The following is a 21,884-nucleotide window of genomic DNA, read 5'->3' as shown; positions in this document are numbered from 1 at the left end:
AACCACTGAGGATCTGGGTCCCGGGACCCTGCTGTGGGGGTGGCTCAGAGCCCAAGTCCCGCTGTCATGGGAATTCAAGCCCAGTCAGTTTGCAGTGTGGACACAGCTCAAGCCCCAGACATGGCTCAGAAGGTCTGAGTGGTGCAGTGTGGATGTATTAGAATGGCCCAGAGAGCCGTGTGCAGCCATTGCAATCCCAGCATGGACTGAGAAACAACAGCTCCATGAGCCCGAGTCCCGGGTTCATAATGCAGTGGGGACATACCCTCAGATACACCCCCAAAGCACCGGGCAAGCTGCTTTCCTGGGGGGAGAAATCAGAGCCAGGCATCACCCGTGGGAGATGGAGTATAAGGGATGGAGGGGGCAGGGACAGAGCCTGCCTCACCAGACACGCTCTGGCAGGATTTATGACCCGGGGTGCGGCTCCCACGTCCGAGCCACAGAGGGCAGCACTGCAACTGAGGGAAGCTCCTGTGTTCTAGCAGCGGGTGCAAAATACCCCCATTTGCGGACAGCTCACCCGTCTCCTTCTCATCCCCAGCCTGGCCTCCGTGGCTCCCCCTGGTGGCTGAATGTGTTGGTGCCGCAGCTCTGCTCCCCCTGCTGCTTCTCCTCGTCTGCCTCTGCAGGAGGAGGAAAGGTACCACTGGGGGGAGACCGGGGGGAGGGGTGGAAGCTGGGTCTCCCACCGAGGAGCTGCCAGCACCCAGATTTGGGGGTGCGAAAAGCTGGGACTGGGGAGTCAGGGGGATCCCACAGGCCTTTATTAGTTCTAATCCCTGGATGTTCCCTCATGCAGAGCTCAAAGCATAATACAGAGGAAAACACTATTAGATTCCCCCTTCTTCAGACATGGGTGGGGGATGTGGCACTTTTCAGGGTCAATCAGCAGAAGGGAGCCCGGTGGGCACCCACCAGGGTATATGCTCCCTGTCCACCGGCTCTGAGCCCTGCTCCTCTGAAAGCAGACTGGCCCCAACTCGGTCACACATGCCTGCCCAGTTCCTCATCTTCCAGGTGGCTGGGGTGTACCCGGTTCACTGGCTTCACCTTAGAGCACCGCTGTCCTGCACAGAAGGTGCTTGGCCATGTCTGCAAGGACACCGAACTGAAGGTTATTTCACGGGGCTGGAGGTAAAGATGCAGAGAAAAGCAGGAATCGGGGTTTGGAAAGAGAAGGTGACAAGTGAAAAAAACCCATGTGATACAATGAAGAGACGCTGCTTAGGAACACGGTACTTCCCTGTTCTCTTCGGTACGTCTCATCCCAACAGCCAGACTTGCAGCCTTGTCTGATCTGCAGAGCAGGGAGATTCCCCTTTCAGGTGGTGGGTTTGTCCCCCAAACAGGCTCAGCGCAAAATATCCTACATTGCTCTAAAACGGTTCCCTGTTCAAACACCTCGCACTGAGCTCAGCGATCCTGAGATCTTCATTTTTGGCAGAGGCGCCAGGGCCACTGGACTATACAGGCTCCTGTTTAATGGCTGTTTCCCATTCTCTTCACAGGTGGTGTCGCGGCAGAGACACAGTAAGTTCCCCAATTCCAGAGGCCGATACACCCCCACCCCTCAGGGACTGGCTCTGTCTGTCCCTTGCAGGGTGTCCATGCCCACCCACCCCAACACACTGGCCCATCCCATAAGAAACTCATGGCTAGCAAGGGGCAAGGAGAATGGCCACCCCAGCCCAGTATCTGATCCGGGTAAATTTCCCCAATTTCTAATCTATGTTCACATTATCAATGATGCAACACTGTCATCTAGTGGGACGGGGCATCTTCTCCCCTTGGCCAAGCTGGTAGGAACTGCATAAGCCCAGCTCGTAATTTCCTGCAACTGTGACAATTTAAAAATAACCATTGACATTATCCATTTAAATTACAGAAAAATTAAAGCCGAATTCTGCTAAGCCTAGTCATTCTTTAGACTCTAATTATTTAAGGACAGTAATGCTGAGATTCAAACAATGCAAACTACTAATAAAAAAAATTGCCGATGTCTCATATCAGAATAGGCAAAGCAAACATCCTTGAAGCAAATTAATCAATTCTCAGGCAGCATTTTTCTTACTTTGCCTATTTGTAAATTTTGATCATCATCATTCAAAATATTTTAAAGTCATTTTGTGTGTGTACGGCAAAGTTGACGTTTGCCGATGTTGAACAAGGAAGATCTAATGCTCCCAAGTCTACGTAGGAAAGAGAACATGGAAAGAATGAATGAGTTTGAGAGGAGATGAATGAGAAAAGGACGAATGGGAGACAGAATGAAAGAATGAGACTAAAGGAGCACATGAATCAATGGGTAGGTCTACACTTACCTCCGGGTCCGGTGGTAAGCAATCGATCTTCTGGGATCGATCCCGGAAGTGCTCGCCGTCGACACCGGTACTCCAGCTCGGCGAGAGGAGTACACGGCATCGACGGGGGAGCCTGCCTGCCGCGTCTGGACCCGCGGTAAGTTCGAACTAAAGTACTTCGAATTCAGCTACGTTATTAACGTAGCTGAATTTGCGTACCTTAATTCGAAATGGGGGGTTAGTGTGGACCTCTGTAATGATGGAAGGAAGTAGAAGGGATGATTGGGAGACAGAGAAGAAAGGGGTGTGTGAAAGAGGGAACAAAAGAGAACAGAAAAGTGATTATGAGAAAGAATGAATGAAAGAAAGAGAGGAGATGATTAAGAGAGAGACAGACTAAAGGAAGGAAGGAGAAAATGAGTTTGCAAAGAGATGAATGAGAAAGAAAGATGAATGAATGAATGGGAATGGATGAATGCAAAAAACAAAACCTTGATCCAACCACCGCATCCACCTACTCTATCCCCACTGCCTTATCCCTAATGACCCTAATCTTCCTGCCCTGGGATCAGAACCCCAGACCTGCTCAGCAGGCCCTACTGCACCACTGATGTTTGGTTCTCTCTCTTTCAGGCCCATGTATGTCAACAGACCCTCCGGGGCCGGCACAGGTGAGTAACACTCCCAGGTGCCTCCACAGGTGATGGAGACACATACCCTGCTGGTGGGAGACATGGGGTCTGGAACCCTGGGGTGGGGTCTCTGGGGCACTTCCCCTTTAAGAGGGGAATTGCTGACTGCTGCATTCTGGCTTCCTTGTGGGTAATTCTAATGTGAGATTGCCACCTAGTGGTTAAAATGGGAACCACAGCACAGAGGAGATATTCACTCTGGGCTCTCCTGGGAGATCAGGCCGCAGGGCACGGGGGGATGATCTGTTGTGTGATTAGCTCTGCAGGAATGGAGCCGTGAAGGGCAGGTCCAGCCGGTGACCCACACCCAGCCGGTGCAGCCCAAGAACCCTGGAGGGAAGCCTGTAGTGGGCCAAAACCCGCAGGAAAGGGGCAAGAGAGAAGTGGATGCAGATGTCAGGGTAAGGTGCAGCTCCTCAGTAAGATCAGGAGAGAGCGCCCTGCCTCTGAGCCCCACATCCCACTCCCTGAAGCACAGTCCTGAGGAATTGGAGTCAGTAAGAACTGTGTGGGGAGAATATCCCCTATTGCGCCTCCACCCTGCTCCTTGCAACACAGCTCCCCCTTTCACTGCATACAGGTCAGCATAGACTCCAAGGGAGAGCCCTCACTTCTGAGCATCCCATGCTGCTCCGCACTGCACAGTAACCCCTAGTGCCACACTGGTGCATTGGGGTATGCACAGACTACACGGGGATAGGTTCCCCTACTAAACCCCCAGCATCCCATGGCCTGCAGCACAGCACCCCCCTAGTGTCCCACTGGGGCATTGTGAGCTGCACTGAGCAGAGAGTGCCCCCTACTGAGCCTCCCACCCTGCTCCCTACAGCACAGCACCACCCAGCTGACATGAGGTCCTGTCTTTTCTTTCCTAGGTGATCAATACCGTCTACTCCACGCCGACTCCCCCTAGCTCCATAGCCCATCAGAGAGGAGGAAAGTACGTCTCAGAGGCTGTGGTGTACAGCAAAATCTCCTCCTGATCACGGCCTCTGCGACCACCCGTCCCGTCCCACCCCACGCTGAGAACACCTCACATAATGCCCCATCCCCCCAACCTTCCTTTCCCTGCAAGCCCTGCTAACGGCCACAAATGTCTTCCCGGTGTACTTTGAAAGTAAGCAAGTTGGGGGCTTGGAGCCAGGACTCCTGAGTTCTATCCCCAGCTCTGGGAGTGGAGTGTGGTCTAGTAGGGTAGAGCAGGGGGTGGGGCTAGGAGCCAGGCTCTGCGAAGGGAGTAGGTTAGAGCAGGGAGAGCAGTAATTCCTAGAGTTTGGGTTATTCTCAGCATACGGATTAGAGGAGGGGGTTTGGGTTTTAATCTGTCAAAGACAAGTGTTTGCAGAACTATGTGAAATAGTCCAGAGGGGCCCCTACCCCTGCATCTGTTCCAATGCACATTGCGCCCTTTTGTTGTGGGAAACCTTCTCTTACAATGGGACCCCCTGGATATTATTACTCTTGTTCCTTTGCCGTGGAGTTCTGGGTCTGTGTTTTCAAAAATCCTTTAAACAAAATGTAATCACATTGGTTTTCATTAAGGGGTTAGATAGGGGAGAGGCCTCCACACACACACACAGATCTCATCCCCTCCAGTAGGGGGCAGAAGGGAGGGACACACACACACACACACACGGCTGGAGGACGGCTTGCGAGGAAGAGATCTATGGAACATCCCAGCATCAGAAGAGCTTCCTATACTGGGATACGTTAATCAAACCACTGAAATGCAGCCAGCTCTGGGGTGAGGACTGACCACTCTTTAACACAGTTAGCGCTACCCCTCCAAAGGGATTTTCAGCCGGCGCTGAAATGCTGCCACTTCTGGGGGGTCATTTGACAGCCTTTTAGCAGTGTCAGGGCAAACACTGCAGAAGGAGATCCCTCCCCCAGCAACAGAATGCAGCCACTTCTAGGGTGGAACGTGGCCACTCTTGAAGAGCTGTCTGGCAGAGCTGTTCGGGAGATGGGGGCATGGGGAAACCTGGGTCCAACTAAGACTGCAATTTGAGGCAGGCAAAACAAATTTAGAAACATGATGGGATCTGTGATGCCCATGAGCGGTGAATGAAGGAATTTTTCATTTTAAAACAGACAGCACAGCGCCCCTAGTGCCACACTTGGGAATGCCCCTTTCTGAGCCCCCGCCCTGCTCCTTGCAGCACAGCGCCTCCTAGATTCGCACTCAGGGATTGAGGTCAGCACTGATTCCGAAAGGACAGCGTCCCCTATAAGGTCCCCTTCCCTTCTCTTGGCAACGCTTTAGAGATCTCCCTGCTGTGCACTGATGTCACCCACATGTCTCTCCCCTATGAGGTGGGATTGGACCATGGCATGGGAGGCTACAGCAGTCTGCGTTGTTCCTGGCCTGCATGGGATCTGCAGGAGGGTCATAGGCCGAGCAGGGGTGTCTGGACTCAGAGAGATCTGATGCATTCCCCAAATCACCAGCTCGAAAGCTCTCCGTGAGTTTGCTTGATAGCTTGCAACAGAGAACTCATTCGCCTTCCTACGACTGAATCTTGCCTAGTGTGTTGCTTGGAGGTGGCTTATCCAGTGGCCAAAAGAGGAAGACGCTAGGATGCAGGACTCCTGGGTTAGATTTCCCCCACTCCACTGAGTTGTGTGCCTCAGTTTCCCATTTATAAATTGGGGATCATGCTTCTGTCACACAGGGATTGTCACAGCTGCAAACTGCAGTGAGAAGCTCAGATCAAAGATGTCGGGGCTGGGGGCACCAAAGGATTAAATCTCACCATCCATTGCCATGTTCATGCTGTGAAGGAACTATTTCACTTCAGCTCCTCGAGGCAGGGCTGCAAAGGTGATGATGGTGCAGTGTGGGGGAGAGGGTCTATTGATCATCTCTGTGACTGCAATGGCACCAACTGTTTCTCCTCAACTGCGAGACTCGCCGCATCGGCTGGTCCCCTGGGCTGCTGCACACTGCGGTTTCCAATGGGAGGGCAGTAGCTGGGTTGCTATTAGCACCCGCCCCAATGCACCAGGTCTGTGTGTCCTGCCCTCTGTGTGATTAAGGGGTCGAGACACACCCCATGCTGGGTCTCCTTCCTGCTCATAGACACTCACACACATACACCCCAGGCGGTGACTACTCCATTGGCATCCCCCCCCCCCCCACATACAGCTGCCTAGCCGGCATGGAGGGGCAGGTCTGTGTGATCCTGTACTCTGGCCATCCCCAGCCAGAGACCTGGCCAGCCAGAGCTGGAAGCTCAAATCAGGGTCCTCTGGACATACCGAGATCTTCCTGCAGTTTTCAAATGGGCTGACGGGACATTTGCTCCAAGCCACCTCTGCCAAGCCAATCAGCTGTTTGGCACCACAAGCCTGGGAAGGGAGGAGAATTAGAGCGGGGGCAGCGTACTTGGGGAGGAGGCAGAGAAGAGGTGAGCTGGGGTGGGGAGCTGCCGCATGGCTCCCCAGGGGGGAGCTCCAATGGGGGGGCGCCTCAGGGCAGAGGGGGGTGGGGAGCTGCCGCAGGGCTGGCGGGAGGGCGCAAGGTGGAAGTTTCGCCTAGGGCACGAGACCTCCTTGCATAAGCCCTGCTCCCAGGACAGGCACAGCACTGGAGATGTCAGGATCCTTCAAGGTAAGTGTATGAAGGTAAGTCTTCCCGAGTGTGACAGGGTCGGTTGCTCACCACTGTGGCGCCCCATCCTGGTCGTCTCGGGGAATTAGTTTGCGTCAGTAGAGCGCCCTCTTTGGGTGGCATCCCGCCTGTCGTCTCGCCTTTGTGGGGTGCACGGACTTGCGTTGCTCCCGACGTCGGCGTCCTCTTCTAGAACACTGTCCTCCGACAGTGTCCCTTTGTCCATTCACACCCCCTTTCAGGGGGGTGGTAAACAACAGCCCCACACCTTCGAGTCCGATCCTCACAGTCCAGGACCTGGCATGGTTCTGGCTGGCCGCTCCCTGCGGCTGTGTGTAGGGCAGCACAGCAAACAAAGGGGGAAAAAAGGGGGGGGGGACTCAGGCCCGCCCACTACTCTGAGTCCCGGTCCAGAGGCCCTAGGGCGACAGTCTTGCTGTCTTCCTTCTCCTTCCTCCTCTGTCTATCCCTCTGGACCGCTTCCCCAACAGCCCTTCTCTACGCTAGGCCTCGTCCTCCCAGGCCTGCCGCCTGGCAGGCTATGGAGTAGGGCCTTCTCCCACTCTCTCAGGCTGCACTGCGCTGTCCGTGATGCTGGCCTCCCAACTCTGGAGACAGACCTTCCCCTCTGAAGGCCTAGGACAGACTGACTGCTCCTCCTCTGGGCAGTCTTTTATATGGCTAAGCCGGGCCCTGATTGGCTGGCTCCAATCTGCCTTCTGATTGGCTCCCAGTAAGCCCTTTCCTGATTGGTTGTGCGCCTGCGCAGGCGCCTAGGCCTGCTGTAGCCCACCCTCTCTGGGAGTGGGGCAGTCGCCCCACCACACTGAGGCAGAATGGAATGCAATGCAGCGAACCACTGGCCAGGCGGTCTGGGTGAAGGGCCTTCATGGCCATGCATTGGGTGTGTGAGTGCTGCCGAATTAGAGTCCCAGATGTTGTAGGAGCAGCAGTGATCTGTATGTTCTGTATGACTATGCTATATATAACCTGTATGCTCAAAAGGTCTGTTACACTTTCCCCCTCCTTTTGTCTCCTCTCCCTCTTTGAATACTTGTGAAGTGGCTTTCCCCCTCCCTCTCCCTCCTGAATGCTTGTGGGATGACTGGGCTGGTTGAACAACTGGAAGATCAGAAGAGCTCCCAGGTCAGTCAAGGTGTCTGGGACTCTAATTAGGCAGCGATCACACACCCAGTGCATGGACACTGCATGGACACTGGCTGAGGTGGAGTGTGACCAACCAGACGTGGCCAAGTCATCTCTAGTCGCAGGCCATGAGGAGCAGGTCTTTAAAAGGGGAAAGGGCCATGTGCTCGGCAGTGCACTCACAAGCTTTACCTCCCGTGAAGGCCCTTCGCCCAGACTGCCTGGCCAGTGGTTCGCTGCGTTGCATTTCAGCGTGCCTCGGGGACACTTACCTTCATCACACTGTCCATCGCTGCGCTGTGGGACACTTACCTTGAAGGATCCTGACATCTCCAGTGCCGTGCCTGTCCTGGGAGCGTGAGTATGCGAGTGTGAGTGTGACCCCCCCTTCTTTTGAGCTTAGCTATCAGTATAATAAATGTGCTGCTTTCCACCAAACCCTGGTGAGTCATTAGTCCTCCCTAAGCTTACTAGCTGTCCCAATTTTGGGTAACACCCACAACCCTGGGCAGCGCTGACCCAAGGAGACCCTTAGGAACATGATTTGGAAGGAGCTGGTGAATTTAGGGGAGGATATGGGAAAATATGATTGCCAGCCCCTCAGCATCCTGATTAATGCTTTGTCTCAGGTCATGCGGAGAATGGAGTTAATGCAGAGATCTCCCCCACAACCCACTGCCCCGGTACAGAGTCCATCCCCCACGTCCACTCCCTGTCAGATCCCTGCCCCCTCTTCTGAGTGGAGGCTCTCGAGGTAGTCTGATGATCATTAGGGGTGCCCAGTTCCCCGTGGGCCTCCCCAGCTGATCTCAAGACTTAATTGCAACATATGGGGGAGACCCATTGTGAGGGCTACAGTGGGGCACCATGGGATATTAGCCCAATTACTAGTGGACACCGGATCATCAGTAAATATTCTAAGTCCCCGGTGGGTCTCCGGAGGGAAACCCACCACTAAACGGGTTCAGCTCAGTGGGTATGGGGGAGAAATCCAGGAAGCTCCGGTTTGGCAGAATATTCCCTTGCAAATTACAGACTAGAGGGCCAAGTAGAGTGCTGTGCTCATGAGGGAAATGAGAAGGGAATTCTAGGTGTCCCTTTCCTCCGAGTATTTTAGCTAACTGTGGAGCTCGCTAACGGAGTGTTATGGAAATTGGAAGGAGGGCTTGCAGAGATCTCTGCTGTGCATTGTTGTGCTGCTATAAAGACACCCACAGCCACTCTAACCTCCATTAGTGATCCTGGGGTACAGGAATTTCCCAGTGTATGGACTAAAAATAAGGCAGAGTGTGGAAAAATAGATGCTGAGGTTTTAATTGACAGAAAAGACCCCCCTCCTCAAAGGCAATATAAATATCCAGCTGCAGAAGAGGAGGGCATTACAAATACTGTAGACTGTCTCTTGGAACAAGGAGTGCTTGTGCCCATGGAAAGTATCTGCAATTCACCAGTATGGCCCGTCCTTAAGGCAGACGGGGTCACTTACAGAATGACAATAGACTTTGTGCATTAAATTCGGCCACCCCTGCAGCAGCCCCTGTAGTAGCTAAATATAACGAAATCGTAGCAGCGGTAGCAGCTGGCTGAAAATGGTTCTCTGTGATCCATTTGGTTAATGCTTTCATGGCTATCCCCCTCCATCCTTCATGTTGGTATAAGTTTGCTTTTGCCTATAGGGGACAACAATATGCCTTCACCCAGATCCCCCAAGGTTTCCGTTCTTCCCTAGTATTTGTCATGCCCACATCACTAAGACGTGGAACTAATTGTGCCCTGACCACCACTCCCATGTAATTTCATACATGGATGACATTTAAATTCACCCCCCCACACACTTCGTAAATGAACAGGGAAATCACCAGGGTGGTGTTGACTATGGTGCAGGAAACCAGATTAAGGTAAATCGAGAAATGGCTCAGTTAGTAGAGCGACAAGTGAAATACCTGGGTGTGTGTCTTGGGGAGGACGGCCGGACTCCTGATCAACAAAGGGTAGAAATTATAGGAAAGCCGCCCACTCCCACTGACACACACACCTTACGAGCTCTCTTGGAAACTTTTAATTTCTCCAGAGAGTTCATTGAAACGTTCTCTGACAAAGCCAGGCCTCTGTACCAACTATTAACGAAAAACAGGATTTGGGAATGGGGACCAGACCAACTGCCCTGGCCACCTGGAAACAAGATTTGGCCAGTGCTCCTGCCCGGGCTTATCCTGCCCTTGCCCTGCCCTTTGTGATTCAACTGGCCTCTTCAGAGACAAGCATGGGAGCCACTCTCAATCAAAGGCAATGCAACAAGCTCAGAGTCATCGCATATGCCTCCAGGCTCCTGGGTCAAACAGAGCAAGACTTTACCCCTGTGAAAAGGAGTGTCTTGCATTGGTCTGGAGCCTCACACATTGGGAATTTATTATTGGAGGGTCAAAGGTCATTGTTCAGACTGTGTACTCACTGCTCAAGTACATCATATTGGGGAGAATACAGGACGGCCAGGTCTCTAACCCCCGCATTGCTCAATGGACCCTCGCCCTAATAAACCGAGGAGTCGAGTTTAGAAAAGAACAAGCTGTTTCACCAGCTCCTGTATGGGCTAATTATAGAAAGAAAGGAGCATACCTGCCCCCTCCCCCTTGCAAAGCACCTTGAGTGGCCAGTCAAGGGAGGCATGAGGCTTGCAGATGCTAAGCAGAAGGGGTTTGTCATTTGGTTTGCAGATGGCTCAAGTTTCTACCATATGGACCATCCCCGAACAGGGTATGGAGCCATTCATATAAACGACGGGGAGATGCTCCAAGGACCAGCTTGCCCCCATTCTGCCCAAGCAGCCGAGGTGGAGGCAGTTAGAGCTGTCCTTGCTTATGAATCTCGGGACACTTCTGTTGCTATTTACATGACTCTGACTGGACAGCCAGAGCAATCACTGTGTGGCGCCCCCTTTGGTTGAATAGCGAGATGGTAGCCACAGATGGGCGCTCCATCTCTCATTCAGACAAACGGAGACAAATTGCAAACCTGATCAAGGAAAGAACTGGAGACACCTGGGTGACACACAAAGGGGCTTCAAAAAATCACTCAGAAGAAGCAACTGGAACAATGGAGCTGATGCCTTAGCCAAAGCTGCTGCTACTAGTAACCACACTGGAGACACAGACCGCGTAGAGCAAATAGAGGCAGTGTCTACAGGGGAAAAACTTTAGGCAAAAGAATAGATACCTTAGACTTAAATATCCTTCAGGATGAGGCTACAGAAATCTGGTCCTTAACCAAGGCAGTAAAAGACCCCACAGGAAAATACAGGATTGAGCAGGGTGGAAATGTCCAGGGGGCAGTCGATGCAGATGGATGAAGGCACTGGATAGTCCCTAGCCAGGTACGGGGGGACCCGATTCAATTTGTGCCTGAGCAAGGACATAGAGGGAAACAAGATACTTTGAACAGAGTTAAAGATACAGGATGGTGCCCAGGCATGAAAACAGATATAGCCCAATGGTGTGATAATCGTCTGCAGTATGCCATGGTTAATGCTGATCACCAGGTTCAAAAGAATGCATTGGGGCACCAAAGAATAGAGGGTCCCTGCTCCTGGATTCAGATAGATTACATAGGCCCTTTGCCCACCACCAGTAGAGGGAATAAATACTGCCTGGTAATAGTAGCTCCCTTCTCCAAATGGGTGGAAGCCATCCCTACTAAAACCAACACGGCCTTGGTCCCTGCTAAACAGCTCTTTAACATAGTTTTCTCAAGAATGGGAATTCCCAGAGTAATTGATTCAGACTTGGGATCCCATTTTGTGGGAGATGTTATGCAAGAATTATGTAAGGCTTTAGGCATTAAGCAATGTTTCCACATAGCTGGACACCATGAGTCCTCTGGAGAAGTTGAACGAACCAATCGCACACCAAAGGAAGCTTTGAGAAAACAAATAAAGAGCTCAGGGAGGGATTGGGATGAAAAGCTACCAATCATCTTAATGGCTTTAAGAGGCTCTAAGGTGATACATGGTTATACTCCCTTTAAAGTTATGACTGGAAGAGAAATGCACATGCCTGAAAGTTGGTGGTTGGGAGTGGAACTGCCTAGTGCCTGGGAAGGGAAGGTGGGAACAGATGAATGGGTACAAACCTTAACGGAGACAATAGCTGCTTTGCACAAACAAGTGGCAACACAGCTAGGCATAGTACAGCAAAACACAGAGAAAAAACTAGGCTGGGGAAAACCTCCTTTGATATGGGAACTAGGCCAACCAGTAACGTACAGAAAGTTTTCAGTGAAGGAGCACTCTTTGACACACACCTGGGATGGCCTCTGCTTTATTGTGAATCGGGCCAGCCCCAGTGTTTAGCAGGTAGAAATCCTGAATGGAAAAAATAGGAAACCCTGGCGGAAATGGTTTCACTCCTCACAGCTCAAAGAGTGGAAGGGTAAACCATCTTACCCACAAGGGATATTATAACTGTCTTCTCCATCCTGTTGGCCACCCTTCTTGGCTAGCAAGAAGGAACGGCTTGGGGCCGTTGGAAAATACGCATCGTGTGGGCTTGTCAGTGCCTACCCTGATGTTGAGACAGGAAAAGGCCAGAAAAGTCCATGATTTATTATGGCCACCCTCATGTAGGTCACTACTTCATGTTCACCCAGCAATATTGTCCCAGATTCTCTCACTATATATGGGGGGAGTGTGGGAATTTGTTCTCTCTTCTCTGCCCCCTCATAGGTCTCGGACATGAGCCATGACATCCCACTGGTGCACCAGCACCCTGCTGTCCATGAGTGTCTGGAGTCTGACGCTGTCCAGGCTCTATGCTGTATCTGTGATCCCTCTGAACCTCCAGAGATGCCTGTCAGCTGGAGTCCAGGAAGTAAAATTGCTGTGCCACATGCATGGATTCTATGGGAATGGGAGAAATCTCCTGGCCCTGCAGTGTCGTTACCAGTTCTACACTGTCAGCAACTCCTTGGGTTGCCCTGGGGAAGCATTACCAATTGCACACAGAGTGCCAGCAGGGAGTCACCCAAGTTTTGTTACAAAACTAAGACCACTCCAGACTCCGTCCCATTCTTCTGTAAGCTGTTGTGGTCTCAAACGGGACATACGCCATCAAACCCAACCAGTGACAGCCTCCTGGGTGGCGGAAGGTGCAGGGTAGCCCTGGTTTCCTCCACTGTTTGGGGAACAACCATACTCCTACGTGTCATCATTGTCACTGGAACTCAGACACCTCCATTACCCGGAGATGAACTGCAGCTGTCTCTGATCATGCCAGCAGGCAAGAATATCACACGATTCCTCATAAACTGGGAACTGCTGAACTGGACTTTAGTTGGACATGACCTGACTCAGCAAGGTCCCCCAGACTGGGTAGTTCCATTAAAGGGCACACATTGTGACAAGCTCATGCCAACAATTTGGTTTAAATTCTATCAGCATGTTGTCATTTTGGAGGGATTTCAGGAGCCCGGTTTGTACAGAATGGAATTGGCCCCACAACAAAAAACAGTTTTAAATTTCGACCCTCTGATCACAAACCTTGCTCCCCTCTGACATTTAAGAGCCCCAGTTTCAGGACCCCATGTGTTGAAATTGGATCAACAAGAACATTTGGTTCTGCAACCTCAGACTTCTCTGAAGGAGGTTCAAATCCTCTTAGAGGGCATGAATATCTCTCACTTAGCACCTGTATGTGCTCCCTTGATTGGAACTAGCCATAAGGGTTGGGATGAGTGGGTAAGAATGTGGCAAGGGGCCAACCATGTAAATAGAATAAAAAGGGAATTAAGTGATTGGATTGAACCTGTAGGAACAGGAATCTCTGTAGTTGATGCCGCAAATATAGAAGTTCTGGCTAATAAACTGTCATATGCCACCCAAAGTATAGGGAAGATGGGAACCCCATTAACAGCATCTTTGAAACAGTTAAGTGAGGAACAGAAGTTAATAAGAAAGGTATTTCCTGGATGGGAAAGACTAATAGATAAGGACGAAGAGTTAATAATGTCTGGTGGAGAGTCCCTCCAAAATAACGTCTCATTGGATTTGGCGCGTGTGCAAGCTCAGGCTCTCACTCAGAACCTAATCATGGGAATGATTCGGCAAGCCATAGCAGGACAAATTCCCACGGAAGCAATCAACTTAATTTGGCCCCATGTAATGGAGGAAGAATTAGTCCTCCAGCCCTGGTGGAGACTAGTTAATGCTTCTTACCATCACCACCAGCAAAGCTTGCAGTTATTCTTGATAACTGTGGCAGGCAAAGAAATTAGAGTAAGCCACCCAGTAATTCGACTGGGATTACAGATGAATGATAACTCAGTAATGTACTCCAGAGATCCTAACACTTGGGCCTGGCAGAAAGATAATGTGTGGAGCACATTAAATGTAAAAGGGTGTAGGAGAAAAGAAGGTTTGGCTCTATCTGTGATGACCAAGCATTGGAGGAACATTATGAATTCCACAACCTGGAAATAAGTCTCATTGTTCCTTGGATGTTATCCAGAAAGAGGGGTCTGTTATTAACTATGTTATTAAAGCATGTGTGTGTGTAAGAACGAAATGTAATGTTGTATTGATTAATGGACATTAGATTCAACCCATGGTGCCTTACATTAATCGCGGTTTCTGTAATGTAACCACCAGTGTTAATTGTGATATTAAGGTTACTGTGTCTATATGGACTGTACAACATTTAAAAGCCTATGCTGAGCTCTACAAGCAGGTTTCCCCCATTTCACTGGGACTGGGTCTCACTGCCATTAAGGGACTATTAACTCATCCCTCCAAATGGGGGGGGGGTGGCAAACTTGAGATTCAACCCCACAACCAGGAGATCTCTAGGCTAACAGCTACCGTTACAGACATAGGCAATCACTCCTAGTGGGAGACTTTCCTTGGGTGGAGCCCCAGTGCAACAGGTCTTTTGAATATCATGTGACACCCCTTTGTGGTGATCATCGGTTTCCAAATTATACTAACAATTGGTCTGATTCTGCTGGTTTGTTGGATACAACGACTGATGTGGCGGCTGCAATGGATGGAAGATCAGACCTGGTTGCACGGAGTAAGGCTGTGATGGGGATACTTGCTCAGCGCAAGCATCCCATCAATGGGTGGACTTGCTACGAGTCAGCTCTGTGTTCTTGGGGAACCAGGGCGCAGTGTCCAGACTCATGAAGGACACACACACCCCCAGCCTCTGCTTGAACCAAAACCGATGAGAGAAAAGACTTGCAGAGAGCAGTGAAGGGTGGTGGGAGACACACCTAGACCCCTCCTGACAAGGGTGATAGGATTAAGGCAGCTCCCCTAACATCATCTGCATCAAAGATGGGACAGGGAGGCATCTCCATTAGCATTCAGAATGAAGAACAGAGATTCCAAAGCAAGAACTGCACTGAACTCTGGGACCAGAAAAGCAGGGAAGCAGTGCATGATGGGGGATCTCTGCTCCAGATGTTAATGAACCCATGCCTGCACACACCCAGCTCAGCAGTTATCAGACCAATTCTAGTAATGAATCCTTGATTGATATCCAAAATACTGAAGCTGCCTAACTTCATTGTGAGCTCCCTCCAAGGAACACCCCCATAGCTGAGAGTGATCAGCTCCTATTGTCTAGCCTAAAGAAAACCCTTGAGTCATCAGTTTACCCATAAACAAATCTAATGTTCTCACTTGAACCATTGCTGTTTCCCTACAAAAACCCCTACCCACACTCCAGTAAGTGTTCTGATGCCTGGATCCAAAATCTGCATCAGTTCCATTGGGATTTCATCTTCTCCCGACTGATCGTGCTGGGGGCTCTGCCTGTCTCCAGCAGTCAAGACCCTGAGCTACCACCATCACCTGGGAACCCCGACCAGTTCAAGCCTCATGGAGTGGTGAGATCTCTCTCTCTCTCTCTCTCTCTTTTCTTTTCTACCTCAGGTATAACTTTCTAATCCTGACTTGGTTGATCAGGTAGAGTTTTCCATATATGCCTTTTGTAACCTTTAATAATGTAACTGTTATGTTGGTTTAGGTTCTCCAAATTACTCTTATGGTTAAGCTGGTTGTTTCTCTCTCTCTCTGAACTTCACTCTTCTGTGTTTTTAGCTTCCCCATTTACTCTACAGCAACGCTTCTCTTACCTAAGCTGAAGATCCCTGCAGCACCCAAAATACTGTGGGGTTTGCTCATCAAGGGGGTTGCTACCAGTATAATTGTGACGTTAAAGTGCAGATAGGGATGTGCTGAACCTATAACATACGAGGGTGGCAGCCTGGAAGTGCTGTTCGACCCACCCTGCTCAGGCTTACTCTATTCCGGTGCGGTACCTTTGGCATATAAGGGGTCAGCTTGAAAGTGCTGATTGACCCGGTCTACTCAGACTTGCTGTGTGTGTGTGTGTGTGTGTGTGTGTGTGTGTGTGTGTGTGTGTGTGTGTGTGTGTGTGTGTGTGTGTGTGTTCATCTGATTCTGAGGCTGGAAGAACCCAGTCCTGGGGAACCTCGGTCCTGCAGGATCGCTCCATTGGGAGGGGACTTGCAGAAGGGAGAAGTAGAGCTCCATATGAAAACCAAGTGACACAAGCAGTACATTGATAGAATTACAGACCCCCCCCACAGAAGAGTAACCCGAATAAATGAGCGTACCCCAAAGTAACGGGGAAATCTGGTAACACATCCCAGACATCAGGTCAGGTCGGGACCCAGCACAGCCTGCCCCATGCCCCCATCCACTCCCCATGGTTTTACAGGGGCCCTTCTGTCCTGGAAGAGTGGGAAGCACCCCCCCAGGGCACCCACCCCTGCTACTGCTCCCACCAGAGGAGTTCCCCGAGAGTAAGTGAGTGCCTCAAGCTGAAGCTTGGATGTGTGTTTTTTCTCTCCCTCCCTGACCCTGGCTGGGCTGGCAGTAGGGCTTCCCCTCCTTAAGCCCAGCTGGGCTGAGCTGGCTGGCCACAGGTAAGATCACCTGTGTAACCCTTCTGCCCATCTAAGTTGGCAGCAACAAGGGCCGGGTTCTGTATCTAGGGGTTCCGTTTCAATAACGCAATGCAAAACCGGCTCGAGCCCCCACCCAGTGACCTGGGACAATTACATACCACCCCCTGGGTGCCTCTAAGAGGCAATACTTCCCCTCTCGCAAGCCTGAAGATGGAGTCTGAGTGTAGCACAAAATGTTTAATAACATGAGGTAAACGACATCAGCATTAAATTGGAAAAACACCACAAACAGGATTCATAACACAAACCATGAGCAAAAAACCCACCCCAGCAAATTGGGCTGTGTCCTTTCCCTTTGGTTCTTGAATCCAGCAACCCCAAAATCACCCAGAGTCCCCAAAGTCCAACACCCCCCAAAGTCTCTTGGGTCCAGCAACCACCCAAAGTCCCAAAAGTCCAACAAACCCCGAAGTCTCTGTCCCTGGTCAGTGCAGCCCCAGAGTAAAAGGGGGGCACGCAGGGTGTTAAGGGGCACCTTATGTGATCCACGGCCAGCCGTCTTTCCATGGGGTTCCGCCGCAGCCTTCACCAGGAGCCAGTCCACTCCCTGCCGTCCCACAAACTTCTCCGCTCTACAAGCTGCTCCGCTCACCGACCTGTGAGCCGCTCCAGCCGTCCCCGCAAACAGCTCCGCTCGCCGTTCAGGCCGCTCCAACCAGCCCCGCAAGACTCCACGCTGCTCGCTGCTCCTCCAGTCGTCCTCACAAATTGCTTTGCCAGCTGCTTAGCAATATAGCTTCAGGCTCCCCCACTCATTAACACATGATCGCAGCTCTTACTAACTTTAGCTCTTTCATGATTTCAGCTCTTAGCAATTTCAACTCATAGTAGGTGAACCCCAGTGCTGGTGCACCATTAGCCCAAAGTGAATTCAGCTCATTAGCCTGTAACTAGACTTCTAATGGAATCAAAGTTAGCTCTGACATTTAACAGTGGGGAGAGAGAAAGCAGTGCAATCAGTGTTTCAAACCAGCAGGGCAGGACACATCCCATCCTCTTTCAATTCACTGGGTTTTGTAACCCATGCCCCTTGTCAAGCAAGTGCTACTTAGGTAATGGTGAAGGACTCACTCAGTCCTTCTGTCATACAACAGTTCCACTGGCCTTGATTCACAGAATCAGGGTAACAAAACTTTATTCTTCCTGCCCCAATAACAGAGAAACTGGGGATCCCACACCAGCCAAAGTAACCACTTTGAGTTGCTATTGTTTCATGCCAGGCGAGTGGGTGTGCCTATGCAAACCAGATCAGCCCCTGGAGTTCTTTTCCACACTCGCCATAATTCACCACCAGATGTCAGGGCAGAGCTCATCCTGACTCTGCTTACACCTGTGATGTATCAAATGCGCCCCCATCAGCAGGTCACCCTGGGAAACTGCCCTTTACCACCCTGGTCAAAGGCCAGCCATGCTGCCTTGGCACCCCCCACCCCATTGTAGCCGGTAGCAGCTGGAGAGGGAGCACAGCAAGGAGCTGCAGGGGGCAGCCGCCCGCTGCCCAGGGCAGGCAGGAATGCTTGGTGGAGGCACACGACCATTGGTGGAGCCAGGCCCTGGGACCTCTGAATTTCCTGGAGCCCGGGAACACAGGGCCCTACAACTCGCCACCCCTGGGCACCATTGCAGTCACAGAGATGATTAATAGATCTCCCTCCCCCGCACTGCACCATCACCACCTTTGAAGTCTGCCTTGAGGAGCTGAAGTGAGAGTTCCTCCGCAGTGTGAAGGATTCAAGGGCAATGGATGGTGAGACTTCTTTGATCTGAGCATCTCACCACAATTTGCAGCTGTGACAATCCCCATGTAATAGAAACAAGATCCCCAATATATAAATGGGAAAATGGAGGCACAAGACTCAGTGGAGGGGGGGATTATAATAATTAAGGGAGATATCCTATCTCCTAGAACTGGAAGGGACATTGAAAGATCATTGAGTCCAGTCTGCTGCCTTCACTAGCAGAACCAAGTACTGATTTTGCCCCAGAACCCTAAGTGACTCCCTCAAGAATTGAATTCACAGCCCTGGGTTTAGCAGGCCGATGCTCAAACCCCTGAGCTATCCCTTTTGTTACTAGGTGTGAGATCCCCTTCTGCAGCATTTGCCCTCATGCTGCTAAACTGCTGTCAAATCATTCCCTCCCCCACCAAAAAAATTCCCTGGAAGTGGCTGCATTTCAGCCACAGGTGAAAGTCCCTTTGGAGGATTAACGCTAACTGTGTTAAAGGGTGGTCAGTCCTCACCCCGGAGCTGGCTGCATTTCAGTGGTTTGATTAACGTATCCCGGTATGGGAAGCTCTTCCGATGCTGGGGATGTTCCATAGATCTCTTCCTCGCAGGCTGTCCTCCAGCCGTGTGTGTGTGTGTGTGTGTCCCTCTCCCTTCTGCCCCCTACTGGAGGGGATGAGATCTGTGTGTGTGTGTCGAGGCCACTCCCCTATCTAACCCCTTAATGAAAACCAATGTGATTTCATTTTGTTTAAAGAATTTTTGGAAACACACACTGAGAACTACATGGCAGAGGAACAAGAGTAATAATATCTGGCTTTTTGGCTGCCCCAAGCAAAAAAAAAAACCAACCTGCGGTGAGGCCAGAGCACAGGTGCAGGGGGATCGGCTGCAGGGGGTGGGAGCGGGCGGGAGAGAGAGAGAAGGGGGCGGCCAGGGCTACAGCGGGGGCGCTCCTAACCGGCCCCTCCCTCTGCGCCGCCTCTTGCCGCCTGCCGCAAGGGCTCCGCTCCGGTCGGCGGGGAGGGAAGGAAGAGGACTGCCCTGCAGGGTGCTCTGGTTCTCCACGCTGCCGCCCCCTACAGGGAGCGGAACAAAAAAACAAACAAACAAAAAAAGCGGCCGTGCCGCCCTAGGATTGGGCAGAATGCCGCCTCGAACAATCTGCCGCCCCAAACACCAGCTTGCTCAGCTGGTTCCTGGAGCCGGCCCTCTATCCAGGGGGTCCCATCGTAAGAGAAGGTTTCCCACAACAAAAGGGCGCAATGTGCATTGGAACAGATGCAGGGGTAGGGGCCCCTCTGGACTATTTCACATAGTTCTGCAAACACTTGTCTTTGACAGATTACAACCCAAACTCCCTCCTCTAATCCCTATGCTGAAAATAACCCAAGCATTAGGAATTCCTACTTTCCCTGCTCTAACCTACTCCCTCCGCAGAGCCTGGCTCCAAGCCACACCTCCTGCTCTAACCCACTAACCCCACTCCCCTCCCAGAGCTGGGGATAGAACCTAGGAGACCTGGCTCCCAGCCCCCCACTCCCTTAAATTCAAAGTATGGCAGGAAGAAGTTTGTGGCCGTTAGCAGGTTTTGCAGGGAAGGGAAGGTTGGGGGGATGGGGCATTCTGAGAAGTGTTCACAGTGGGGGGTGGGACAGGGACGGGGTGGTGGCAGAGGCCGGGATCAGTACAGGATTTTGCTGTACACCTCATCCTCCGAGATGTACTTTCCTCCTCTCTGCTGGGCCACGGCACTAGGGGGAGTCACCATGGAATAGACGGTAATGGTCACCTAGGAAAGCAAAGACAGGGGCTCATGTTAGCTAGAGAGTGCTGTGATGTAGGGAGCAGGGTGGGAGGCTCAGTAGAGGGTGCTCTCTGTTCAGTGCAGATCACAATGTCCCAGTGGGAGACTAGGGGGCGGTGTGCTGCAGGCCACGGGTTGGGGAGGTGGAGTGGGGGAACCTCTCCCTGTGCAGTCTGTGTTGATCCCAATGCCCCAGTGTGTCAGTTGGGGTTCACCGGGCTGTAGGGAGCAGGGTGGGAGGCTCAGAAGTGGGGGGCTCTCCCCTTAGAGTCTATGCTTTCCCCTATGCAGTGAAAGGGGGAACTGTGTTGCAAGAAGCAGGGTGGAGGTGTAATAAGGGGTGCTGTCCCCATGCAGTCATTGCTGACCCCAATGGACCAGGATGGCGCTGGGGGTCGCTGTGCTGCAGGGAGCAGGATCTGGGCCTCACAAGGGCTAGCGCTGTCTCCTGATCTTACCGAAGAGTTGCACCCTACCCTCGCATCTGCATCCTCTTCTCTCTTGCCCCTTTCCTGGGGGTTTCGACCCACTATGGGCTTCCCTCCAGGGATGTTCAGTAGCACTGGCTGGTTGTGGGTCACCGGCTGGACCTGTCCTTCACGGTTCCATTGCTGCAGAGCTAATCACACAACAGATCATCCCCCCTACCCTGCGGCCTCATCTCCCAGGGGAGCCCAGAGGGTGAATATCTCCTCTGTGCTGTCGTTCCCATCTTTAACTGCTAGGTGCAACCTCGCATTAGAGTGTGGCAGTCACAAATTCCCCTCTTAAAGGGTAAGTGCCCCAGAGACCTCACCCCAGGCTTTGAGACTCCATGTCTCCCACCAGCGGGGTATGTGTCTCCATCACCTGTGGGGACACCTGGGAGTGTTACTCACCTGTGCCGGCCCCAGAGGGTCTATTGACATACACAGGCCTGAAAGAGGGAGAACCAAATATCAGTGGTGGAGCAGGGTCTGCTGACCAGTGCTGGGGTTCTGATCCCAGGACAGGAAAATTTAGGGTAATCAGGAGAACGGCACTGAGGATAGAGTAGGTGGGTGCAGTGGTTGGGTAAGGTTACTATAGCTTGCATTCATCCATTCCCGCTCATTCATTCATTCATCTATCTTTCTCATTCATCTCTTTGCAAACTCGGTCATTTATTCTCCTTCTTCCTTCCTTCCTTCCTTCCTTCCTTCCTTCCTTCCTTCCTTCTGGGATGGGCCAGTCTGTTGGGGTGGGCGGGCATGGACAGCCCTGCGAGGGACGGATAGAGCCAGTCCCTGAGGGGTGGGGGTGTATCGGCCTCTGGAATTGGGGAACTTACTGTGTCTCTGCCATGACACCACCTGTGAAGAGAAGGGGAAAGGGCTATTAAACAGGAGGGTGATTGGTTCTGTGGACCTTGGGGCCTCAGCCAAAAGCGAAGGTCTCAGGATCGCTATACTCAGTGTGAGGTGTTTGAACAGGGAACCATTTTAGAGTGACGTAGGATGTTGTGTGCTGATGCTGTGGGGGGAAAAACCCACCACTTGAAAGGGGGAATCTCCCCGTTCCGCAGATCGGACAAGGCTGCAAGGCCGGCTGTTGGGGTGAGACGTACCAAAGAGAACAGGGAAGTACCGTGTT

At 51.7% G+C, this 21,884-nt stretch overlaps 1 long non-coding RNA gene across 1 annotated transcript; it reads left to right on the top strand.

Moving 5' to 3' along the window:
- Positions 1-554: 554 nt before the first annotated feature.
- LOC128845855 (uncharacterized) lies at positions 555-2,962 on the top strand. Its single transcript, XR_008446744.1, has 3 exons — positions 555-643; positions 1,512-1,533; positions 2,937-2,962. It is a non-coding gene; the product is annotated as an uncharacterized LOC128845855 (long non-coding RNA).
- Positions 2,963-21,884: the final 18,922 nt, after the last annotated feature.

Source organism: Malaclemys terrapin, chromosome 12, assembly GCF_027887155.1.
Source record: "Malaclemys terrapin pileata isolate rMalTer1 chromosome 12, rMalTer1.hap1, whole genome shotgun sequence".
NCBI classification, from domain to species: domain Eukaryota; kingdom Metazoa; phylum Chordata; order Testudines; family Emydidae; genus Malaclemys; species Malaclemys terrapin.
The sequence above is the reverse complement of the archived record's forward strand: the minus strand, read 5'-3'. Positions and strand labels throughout refer to the sequence as shown.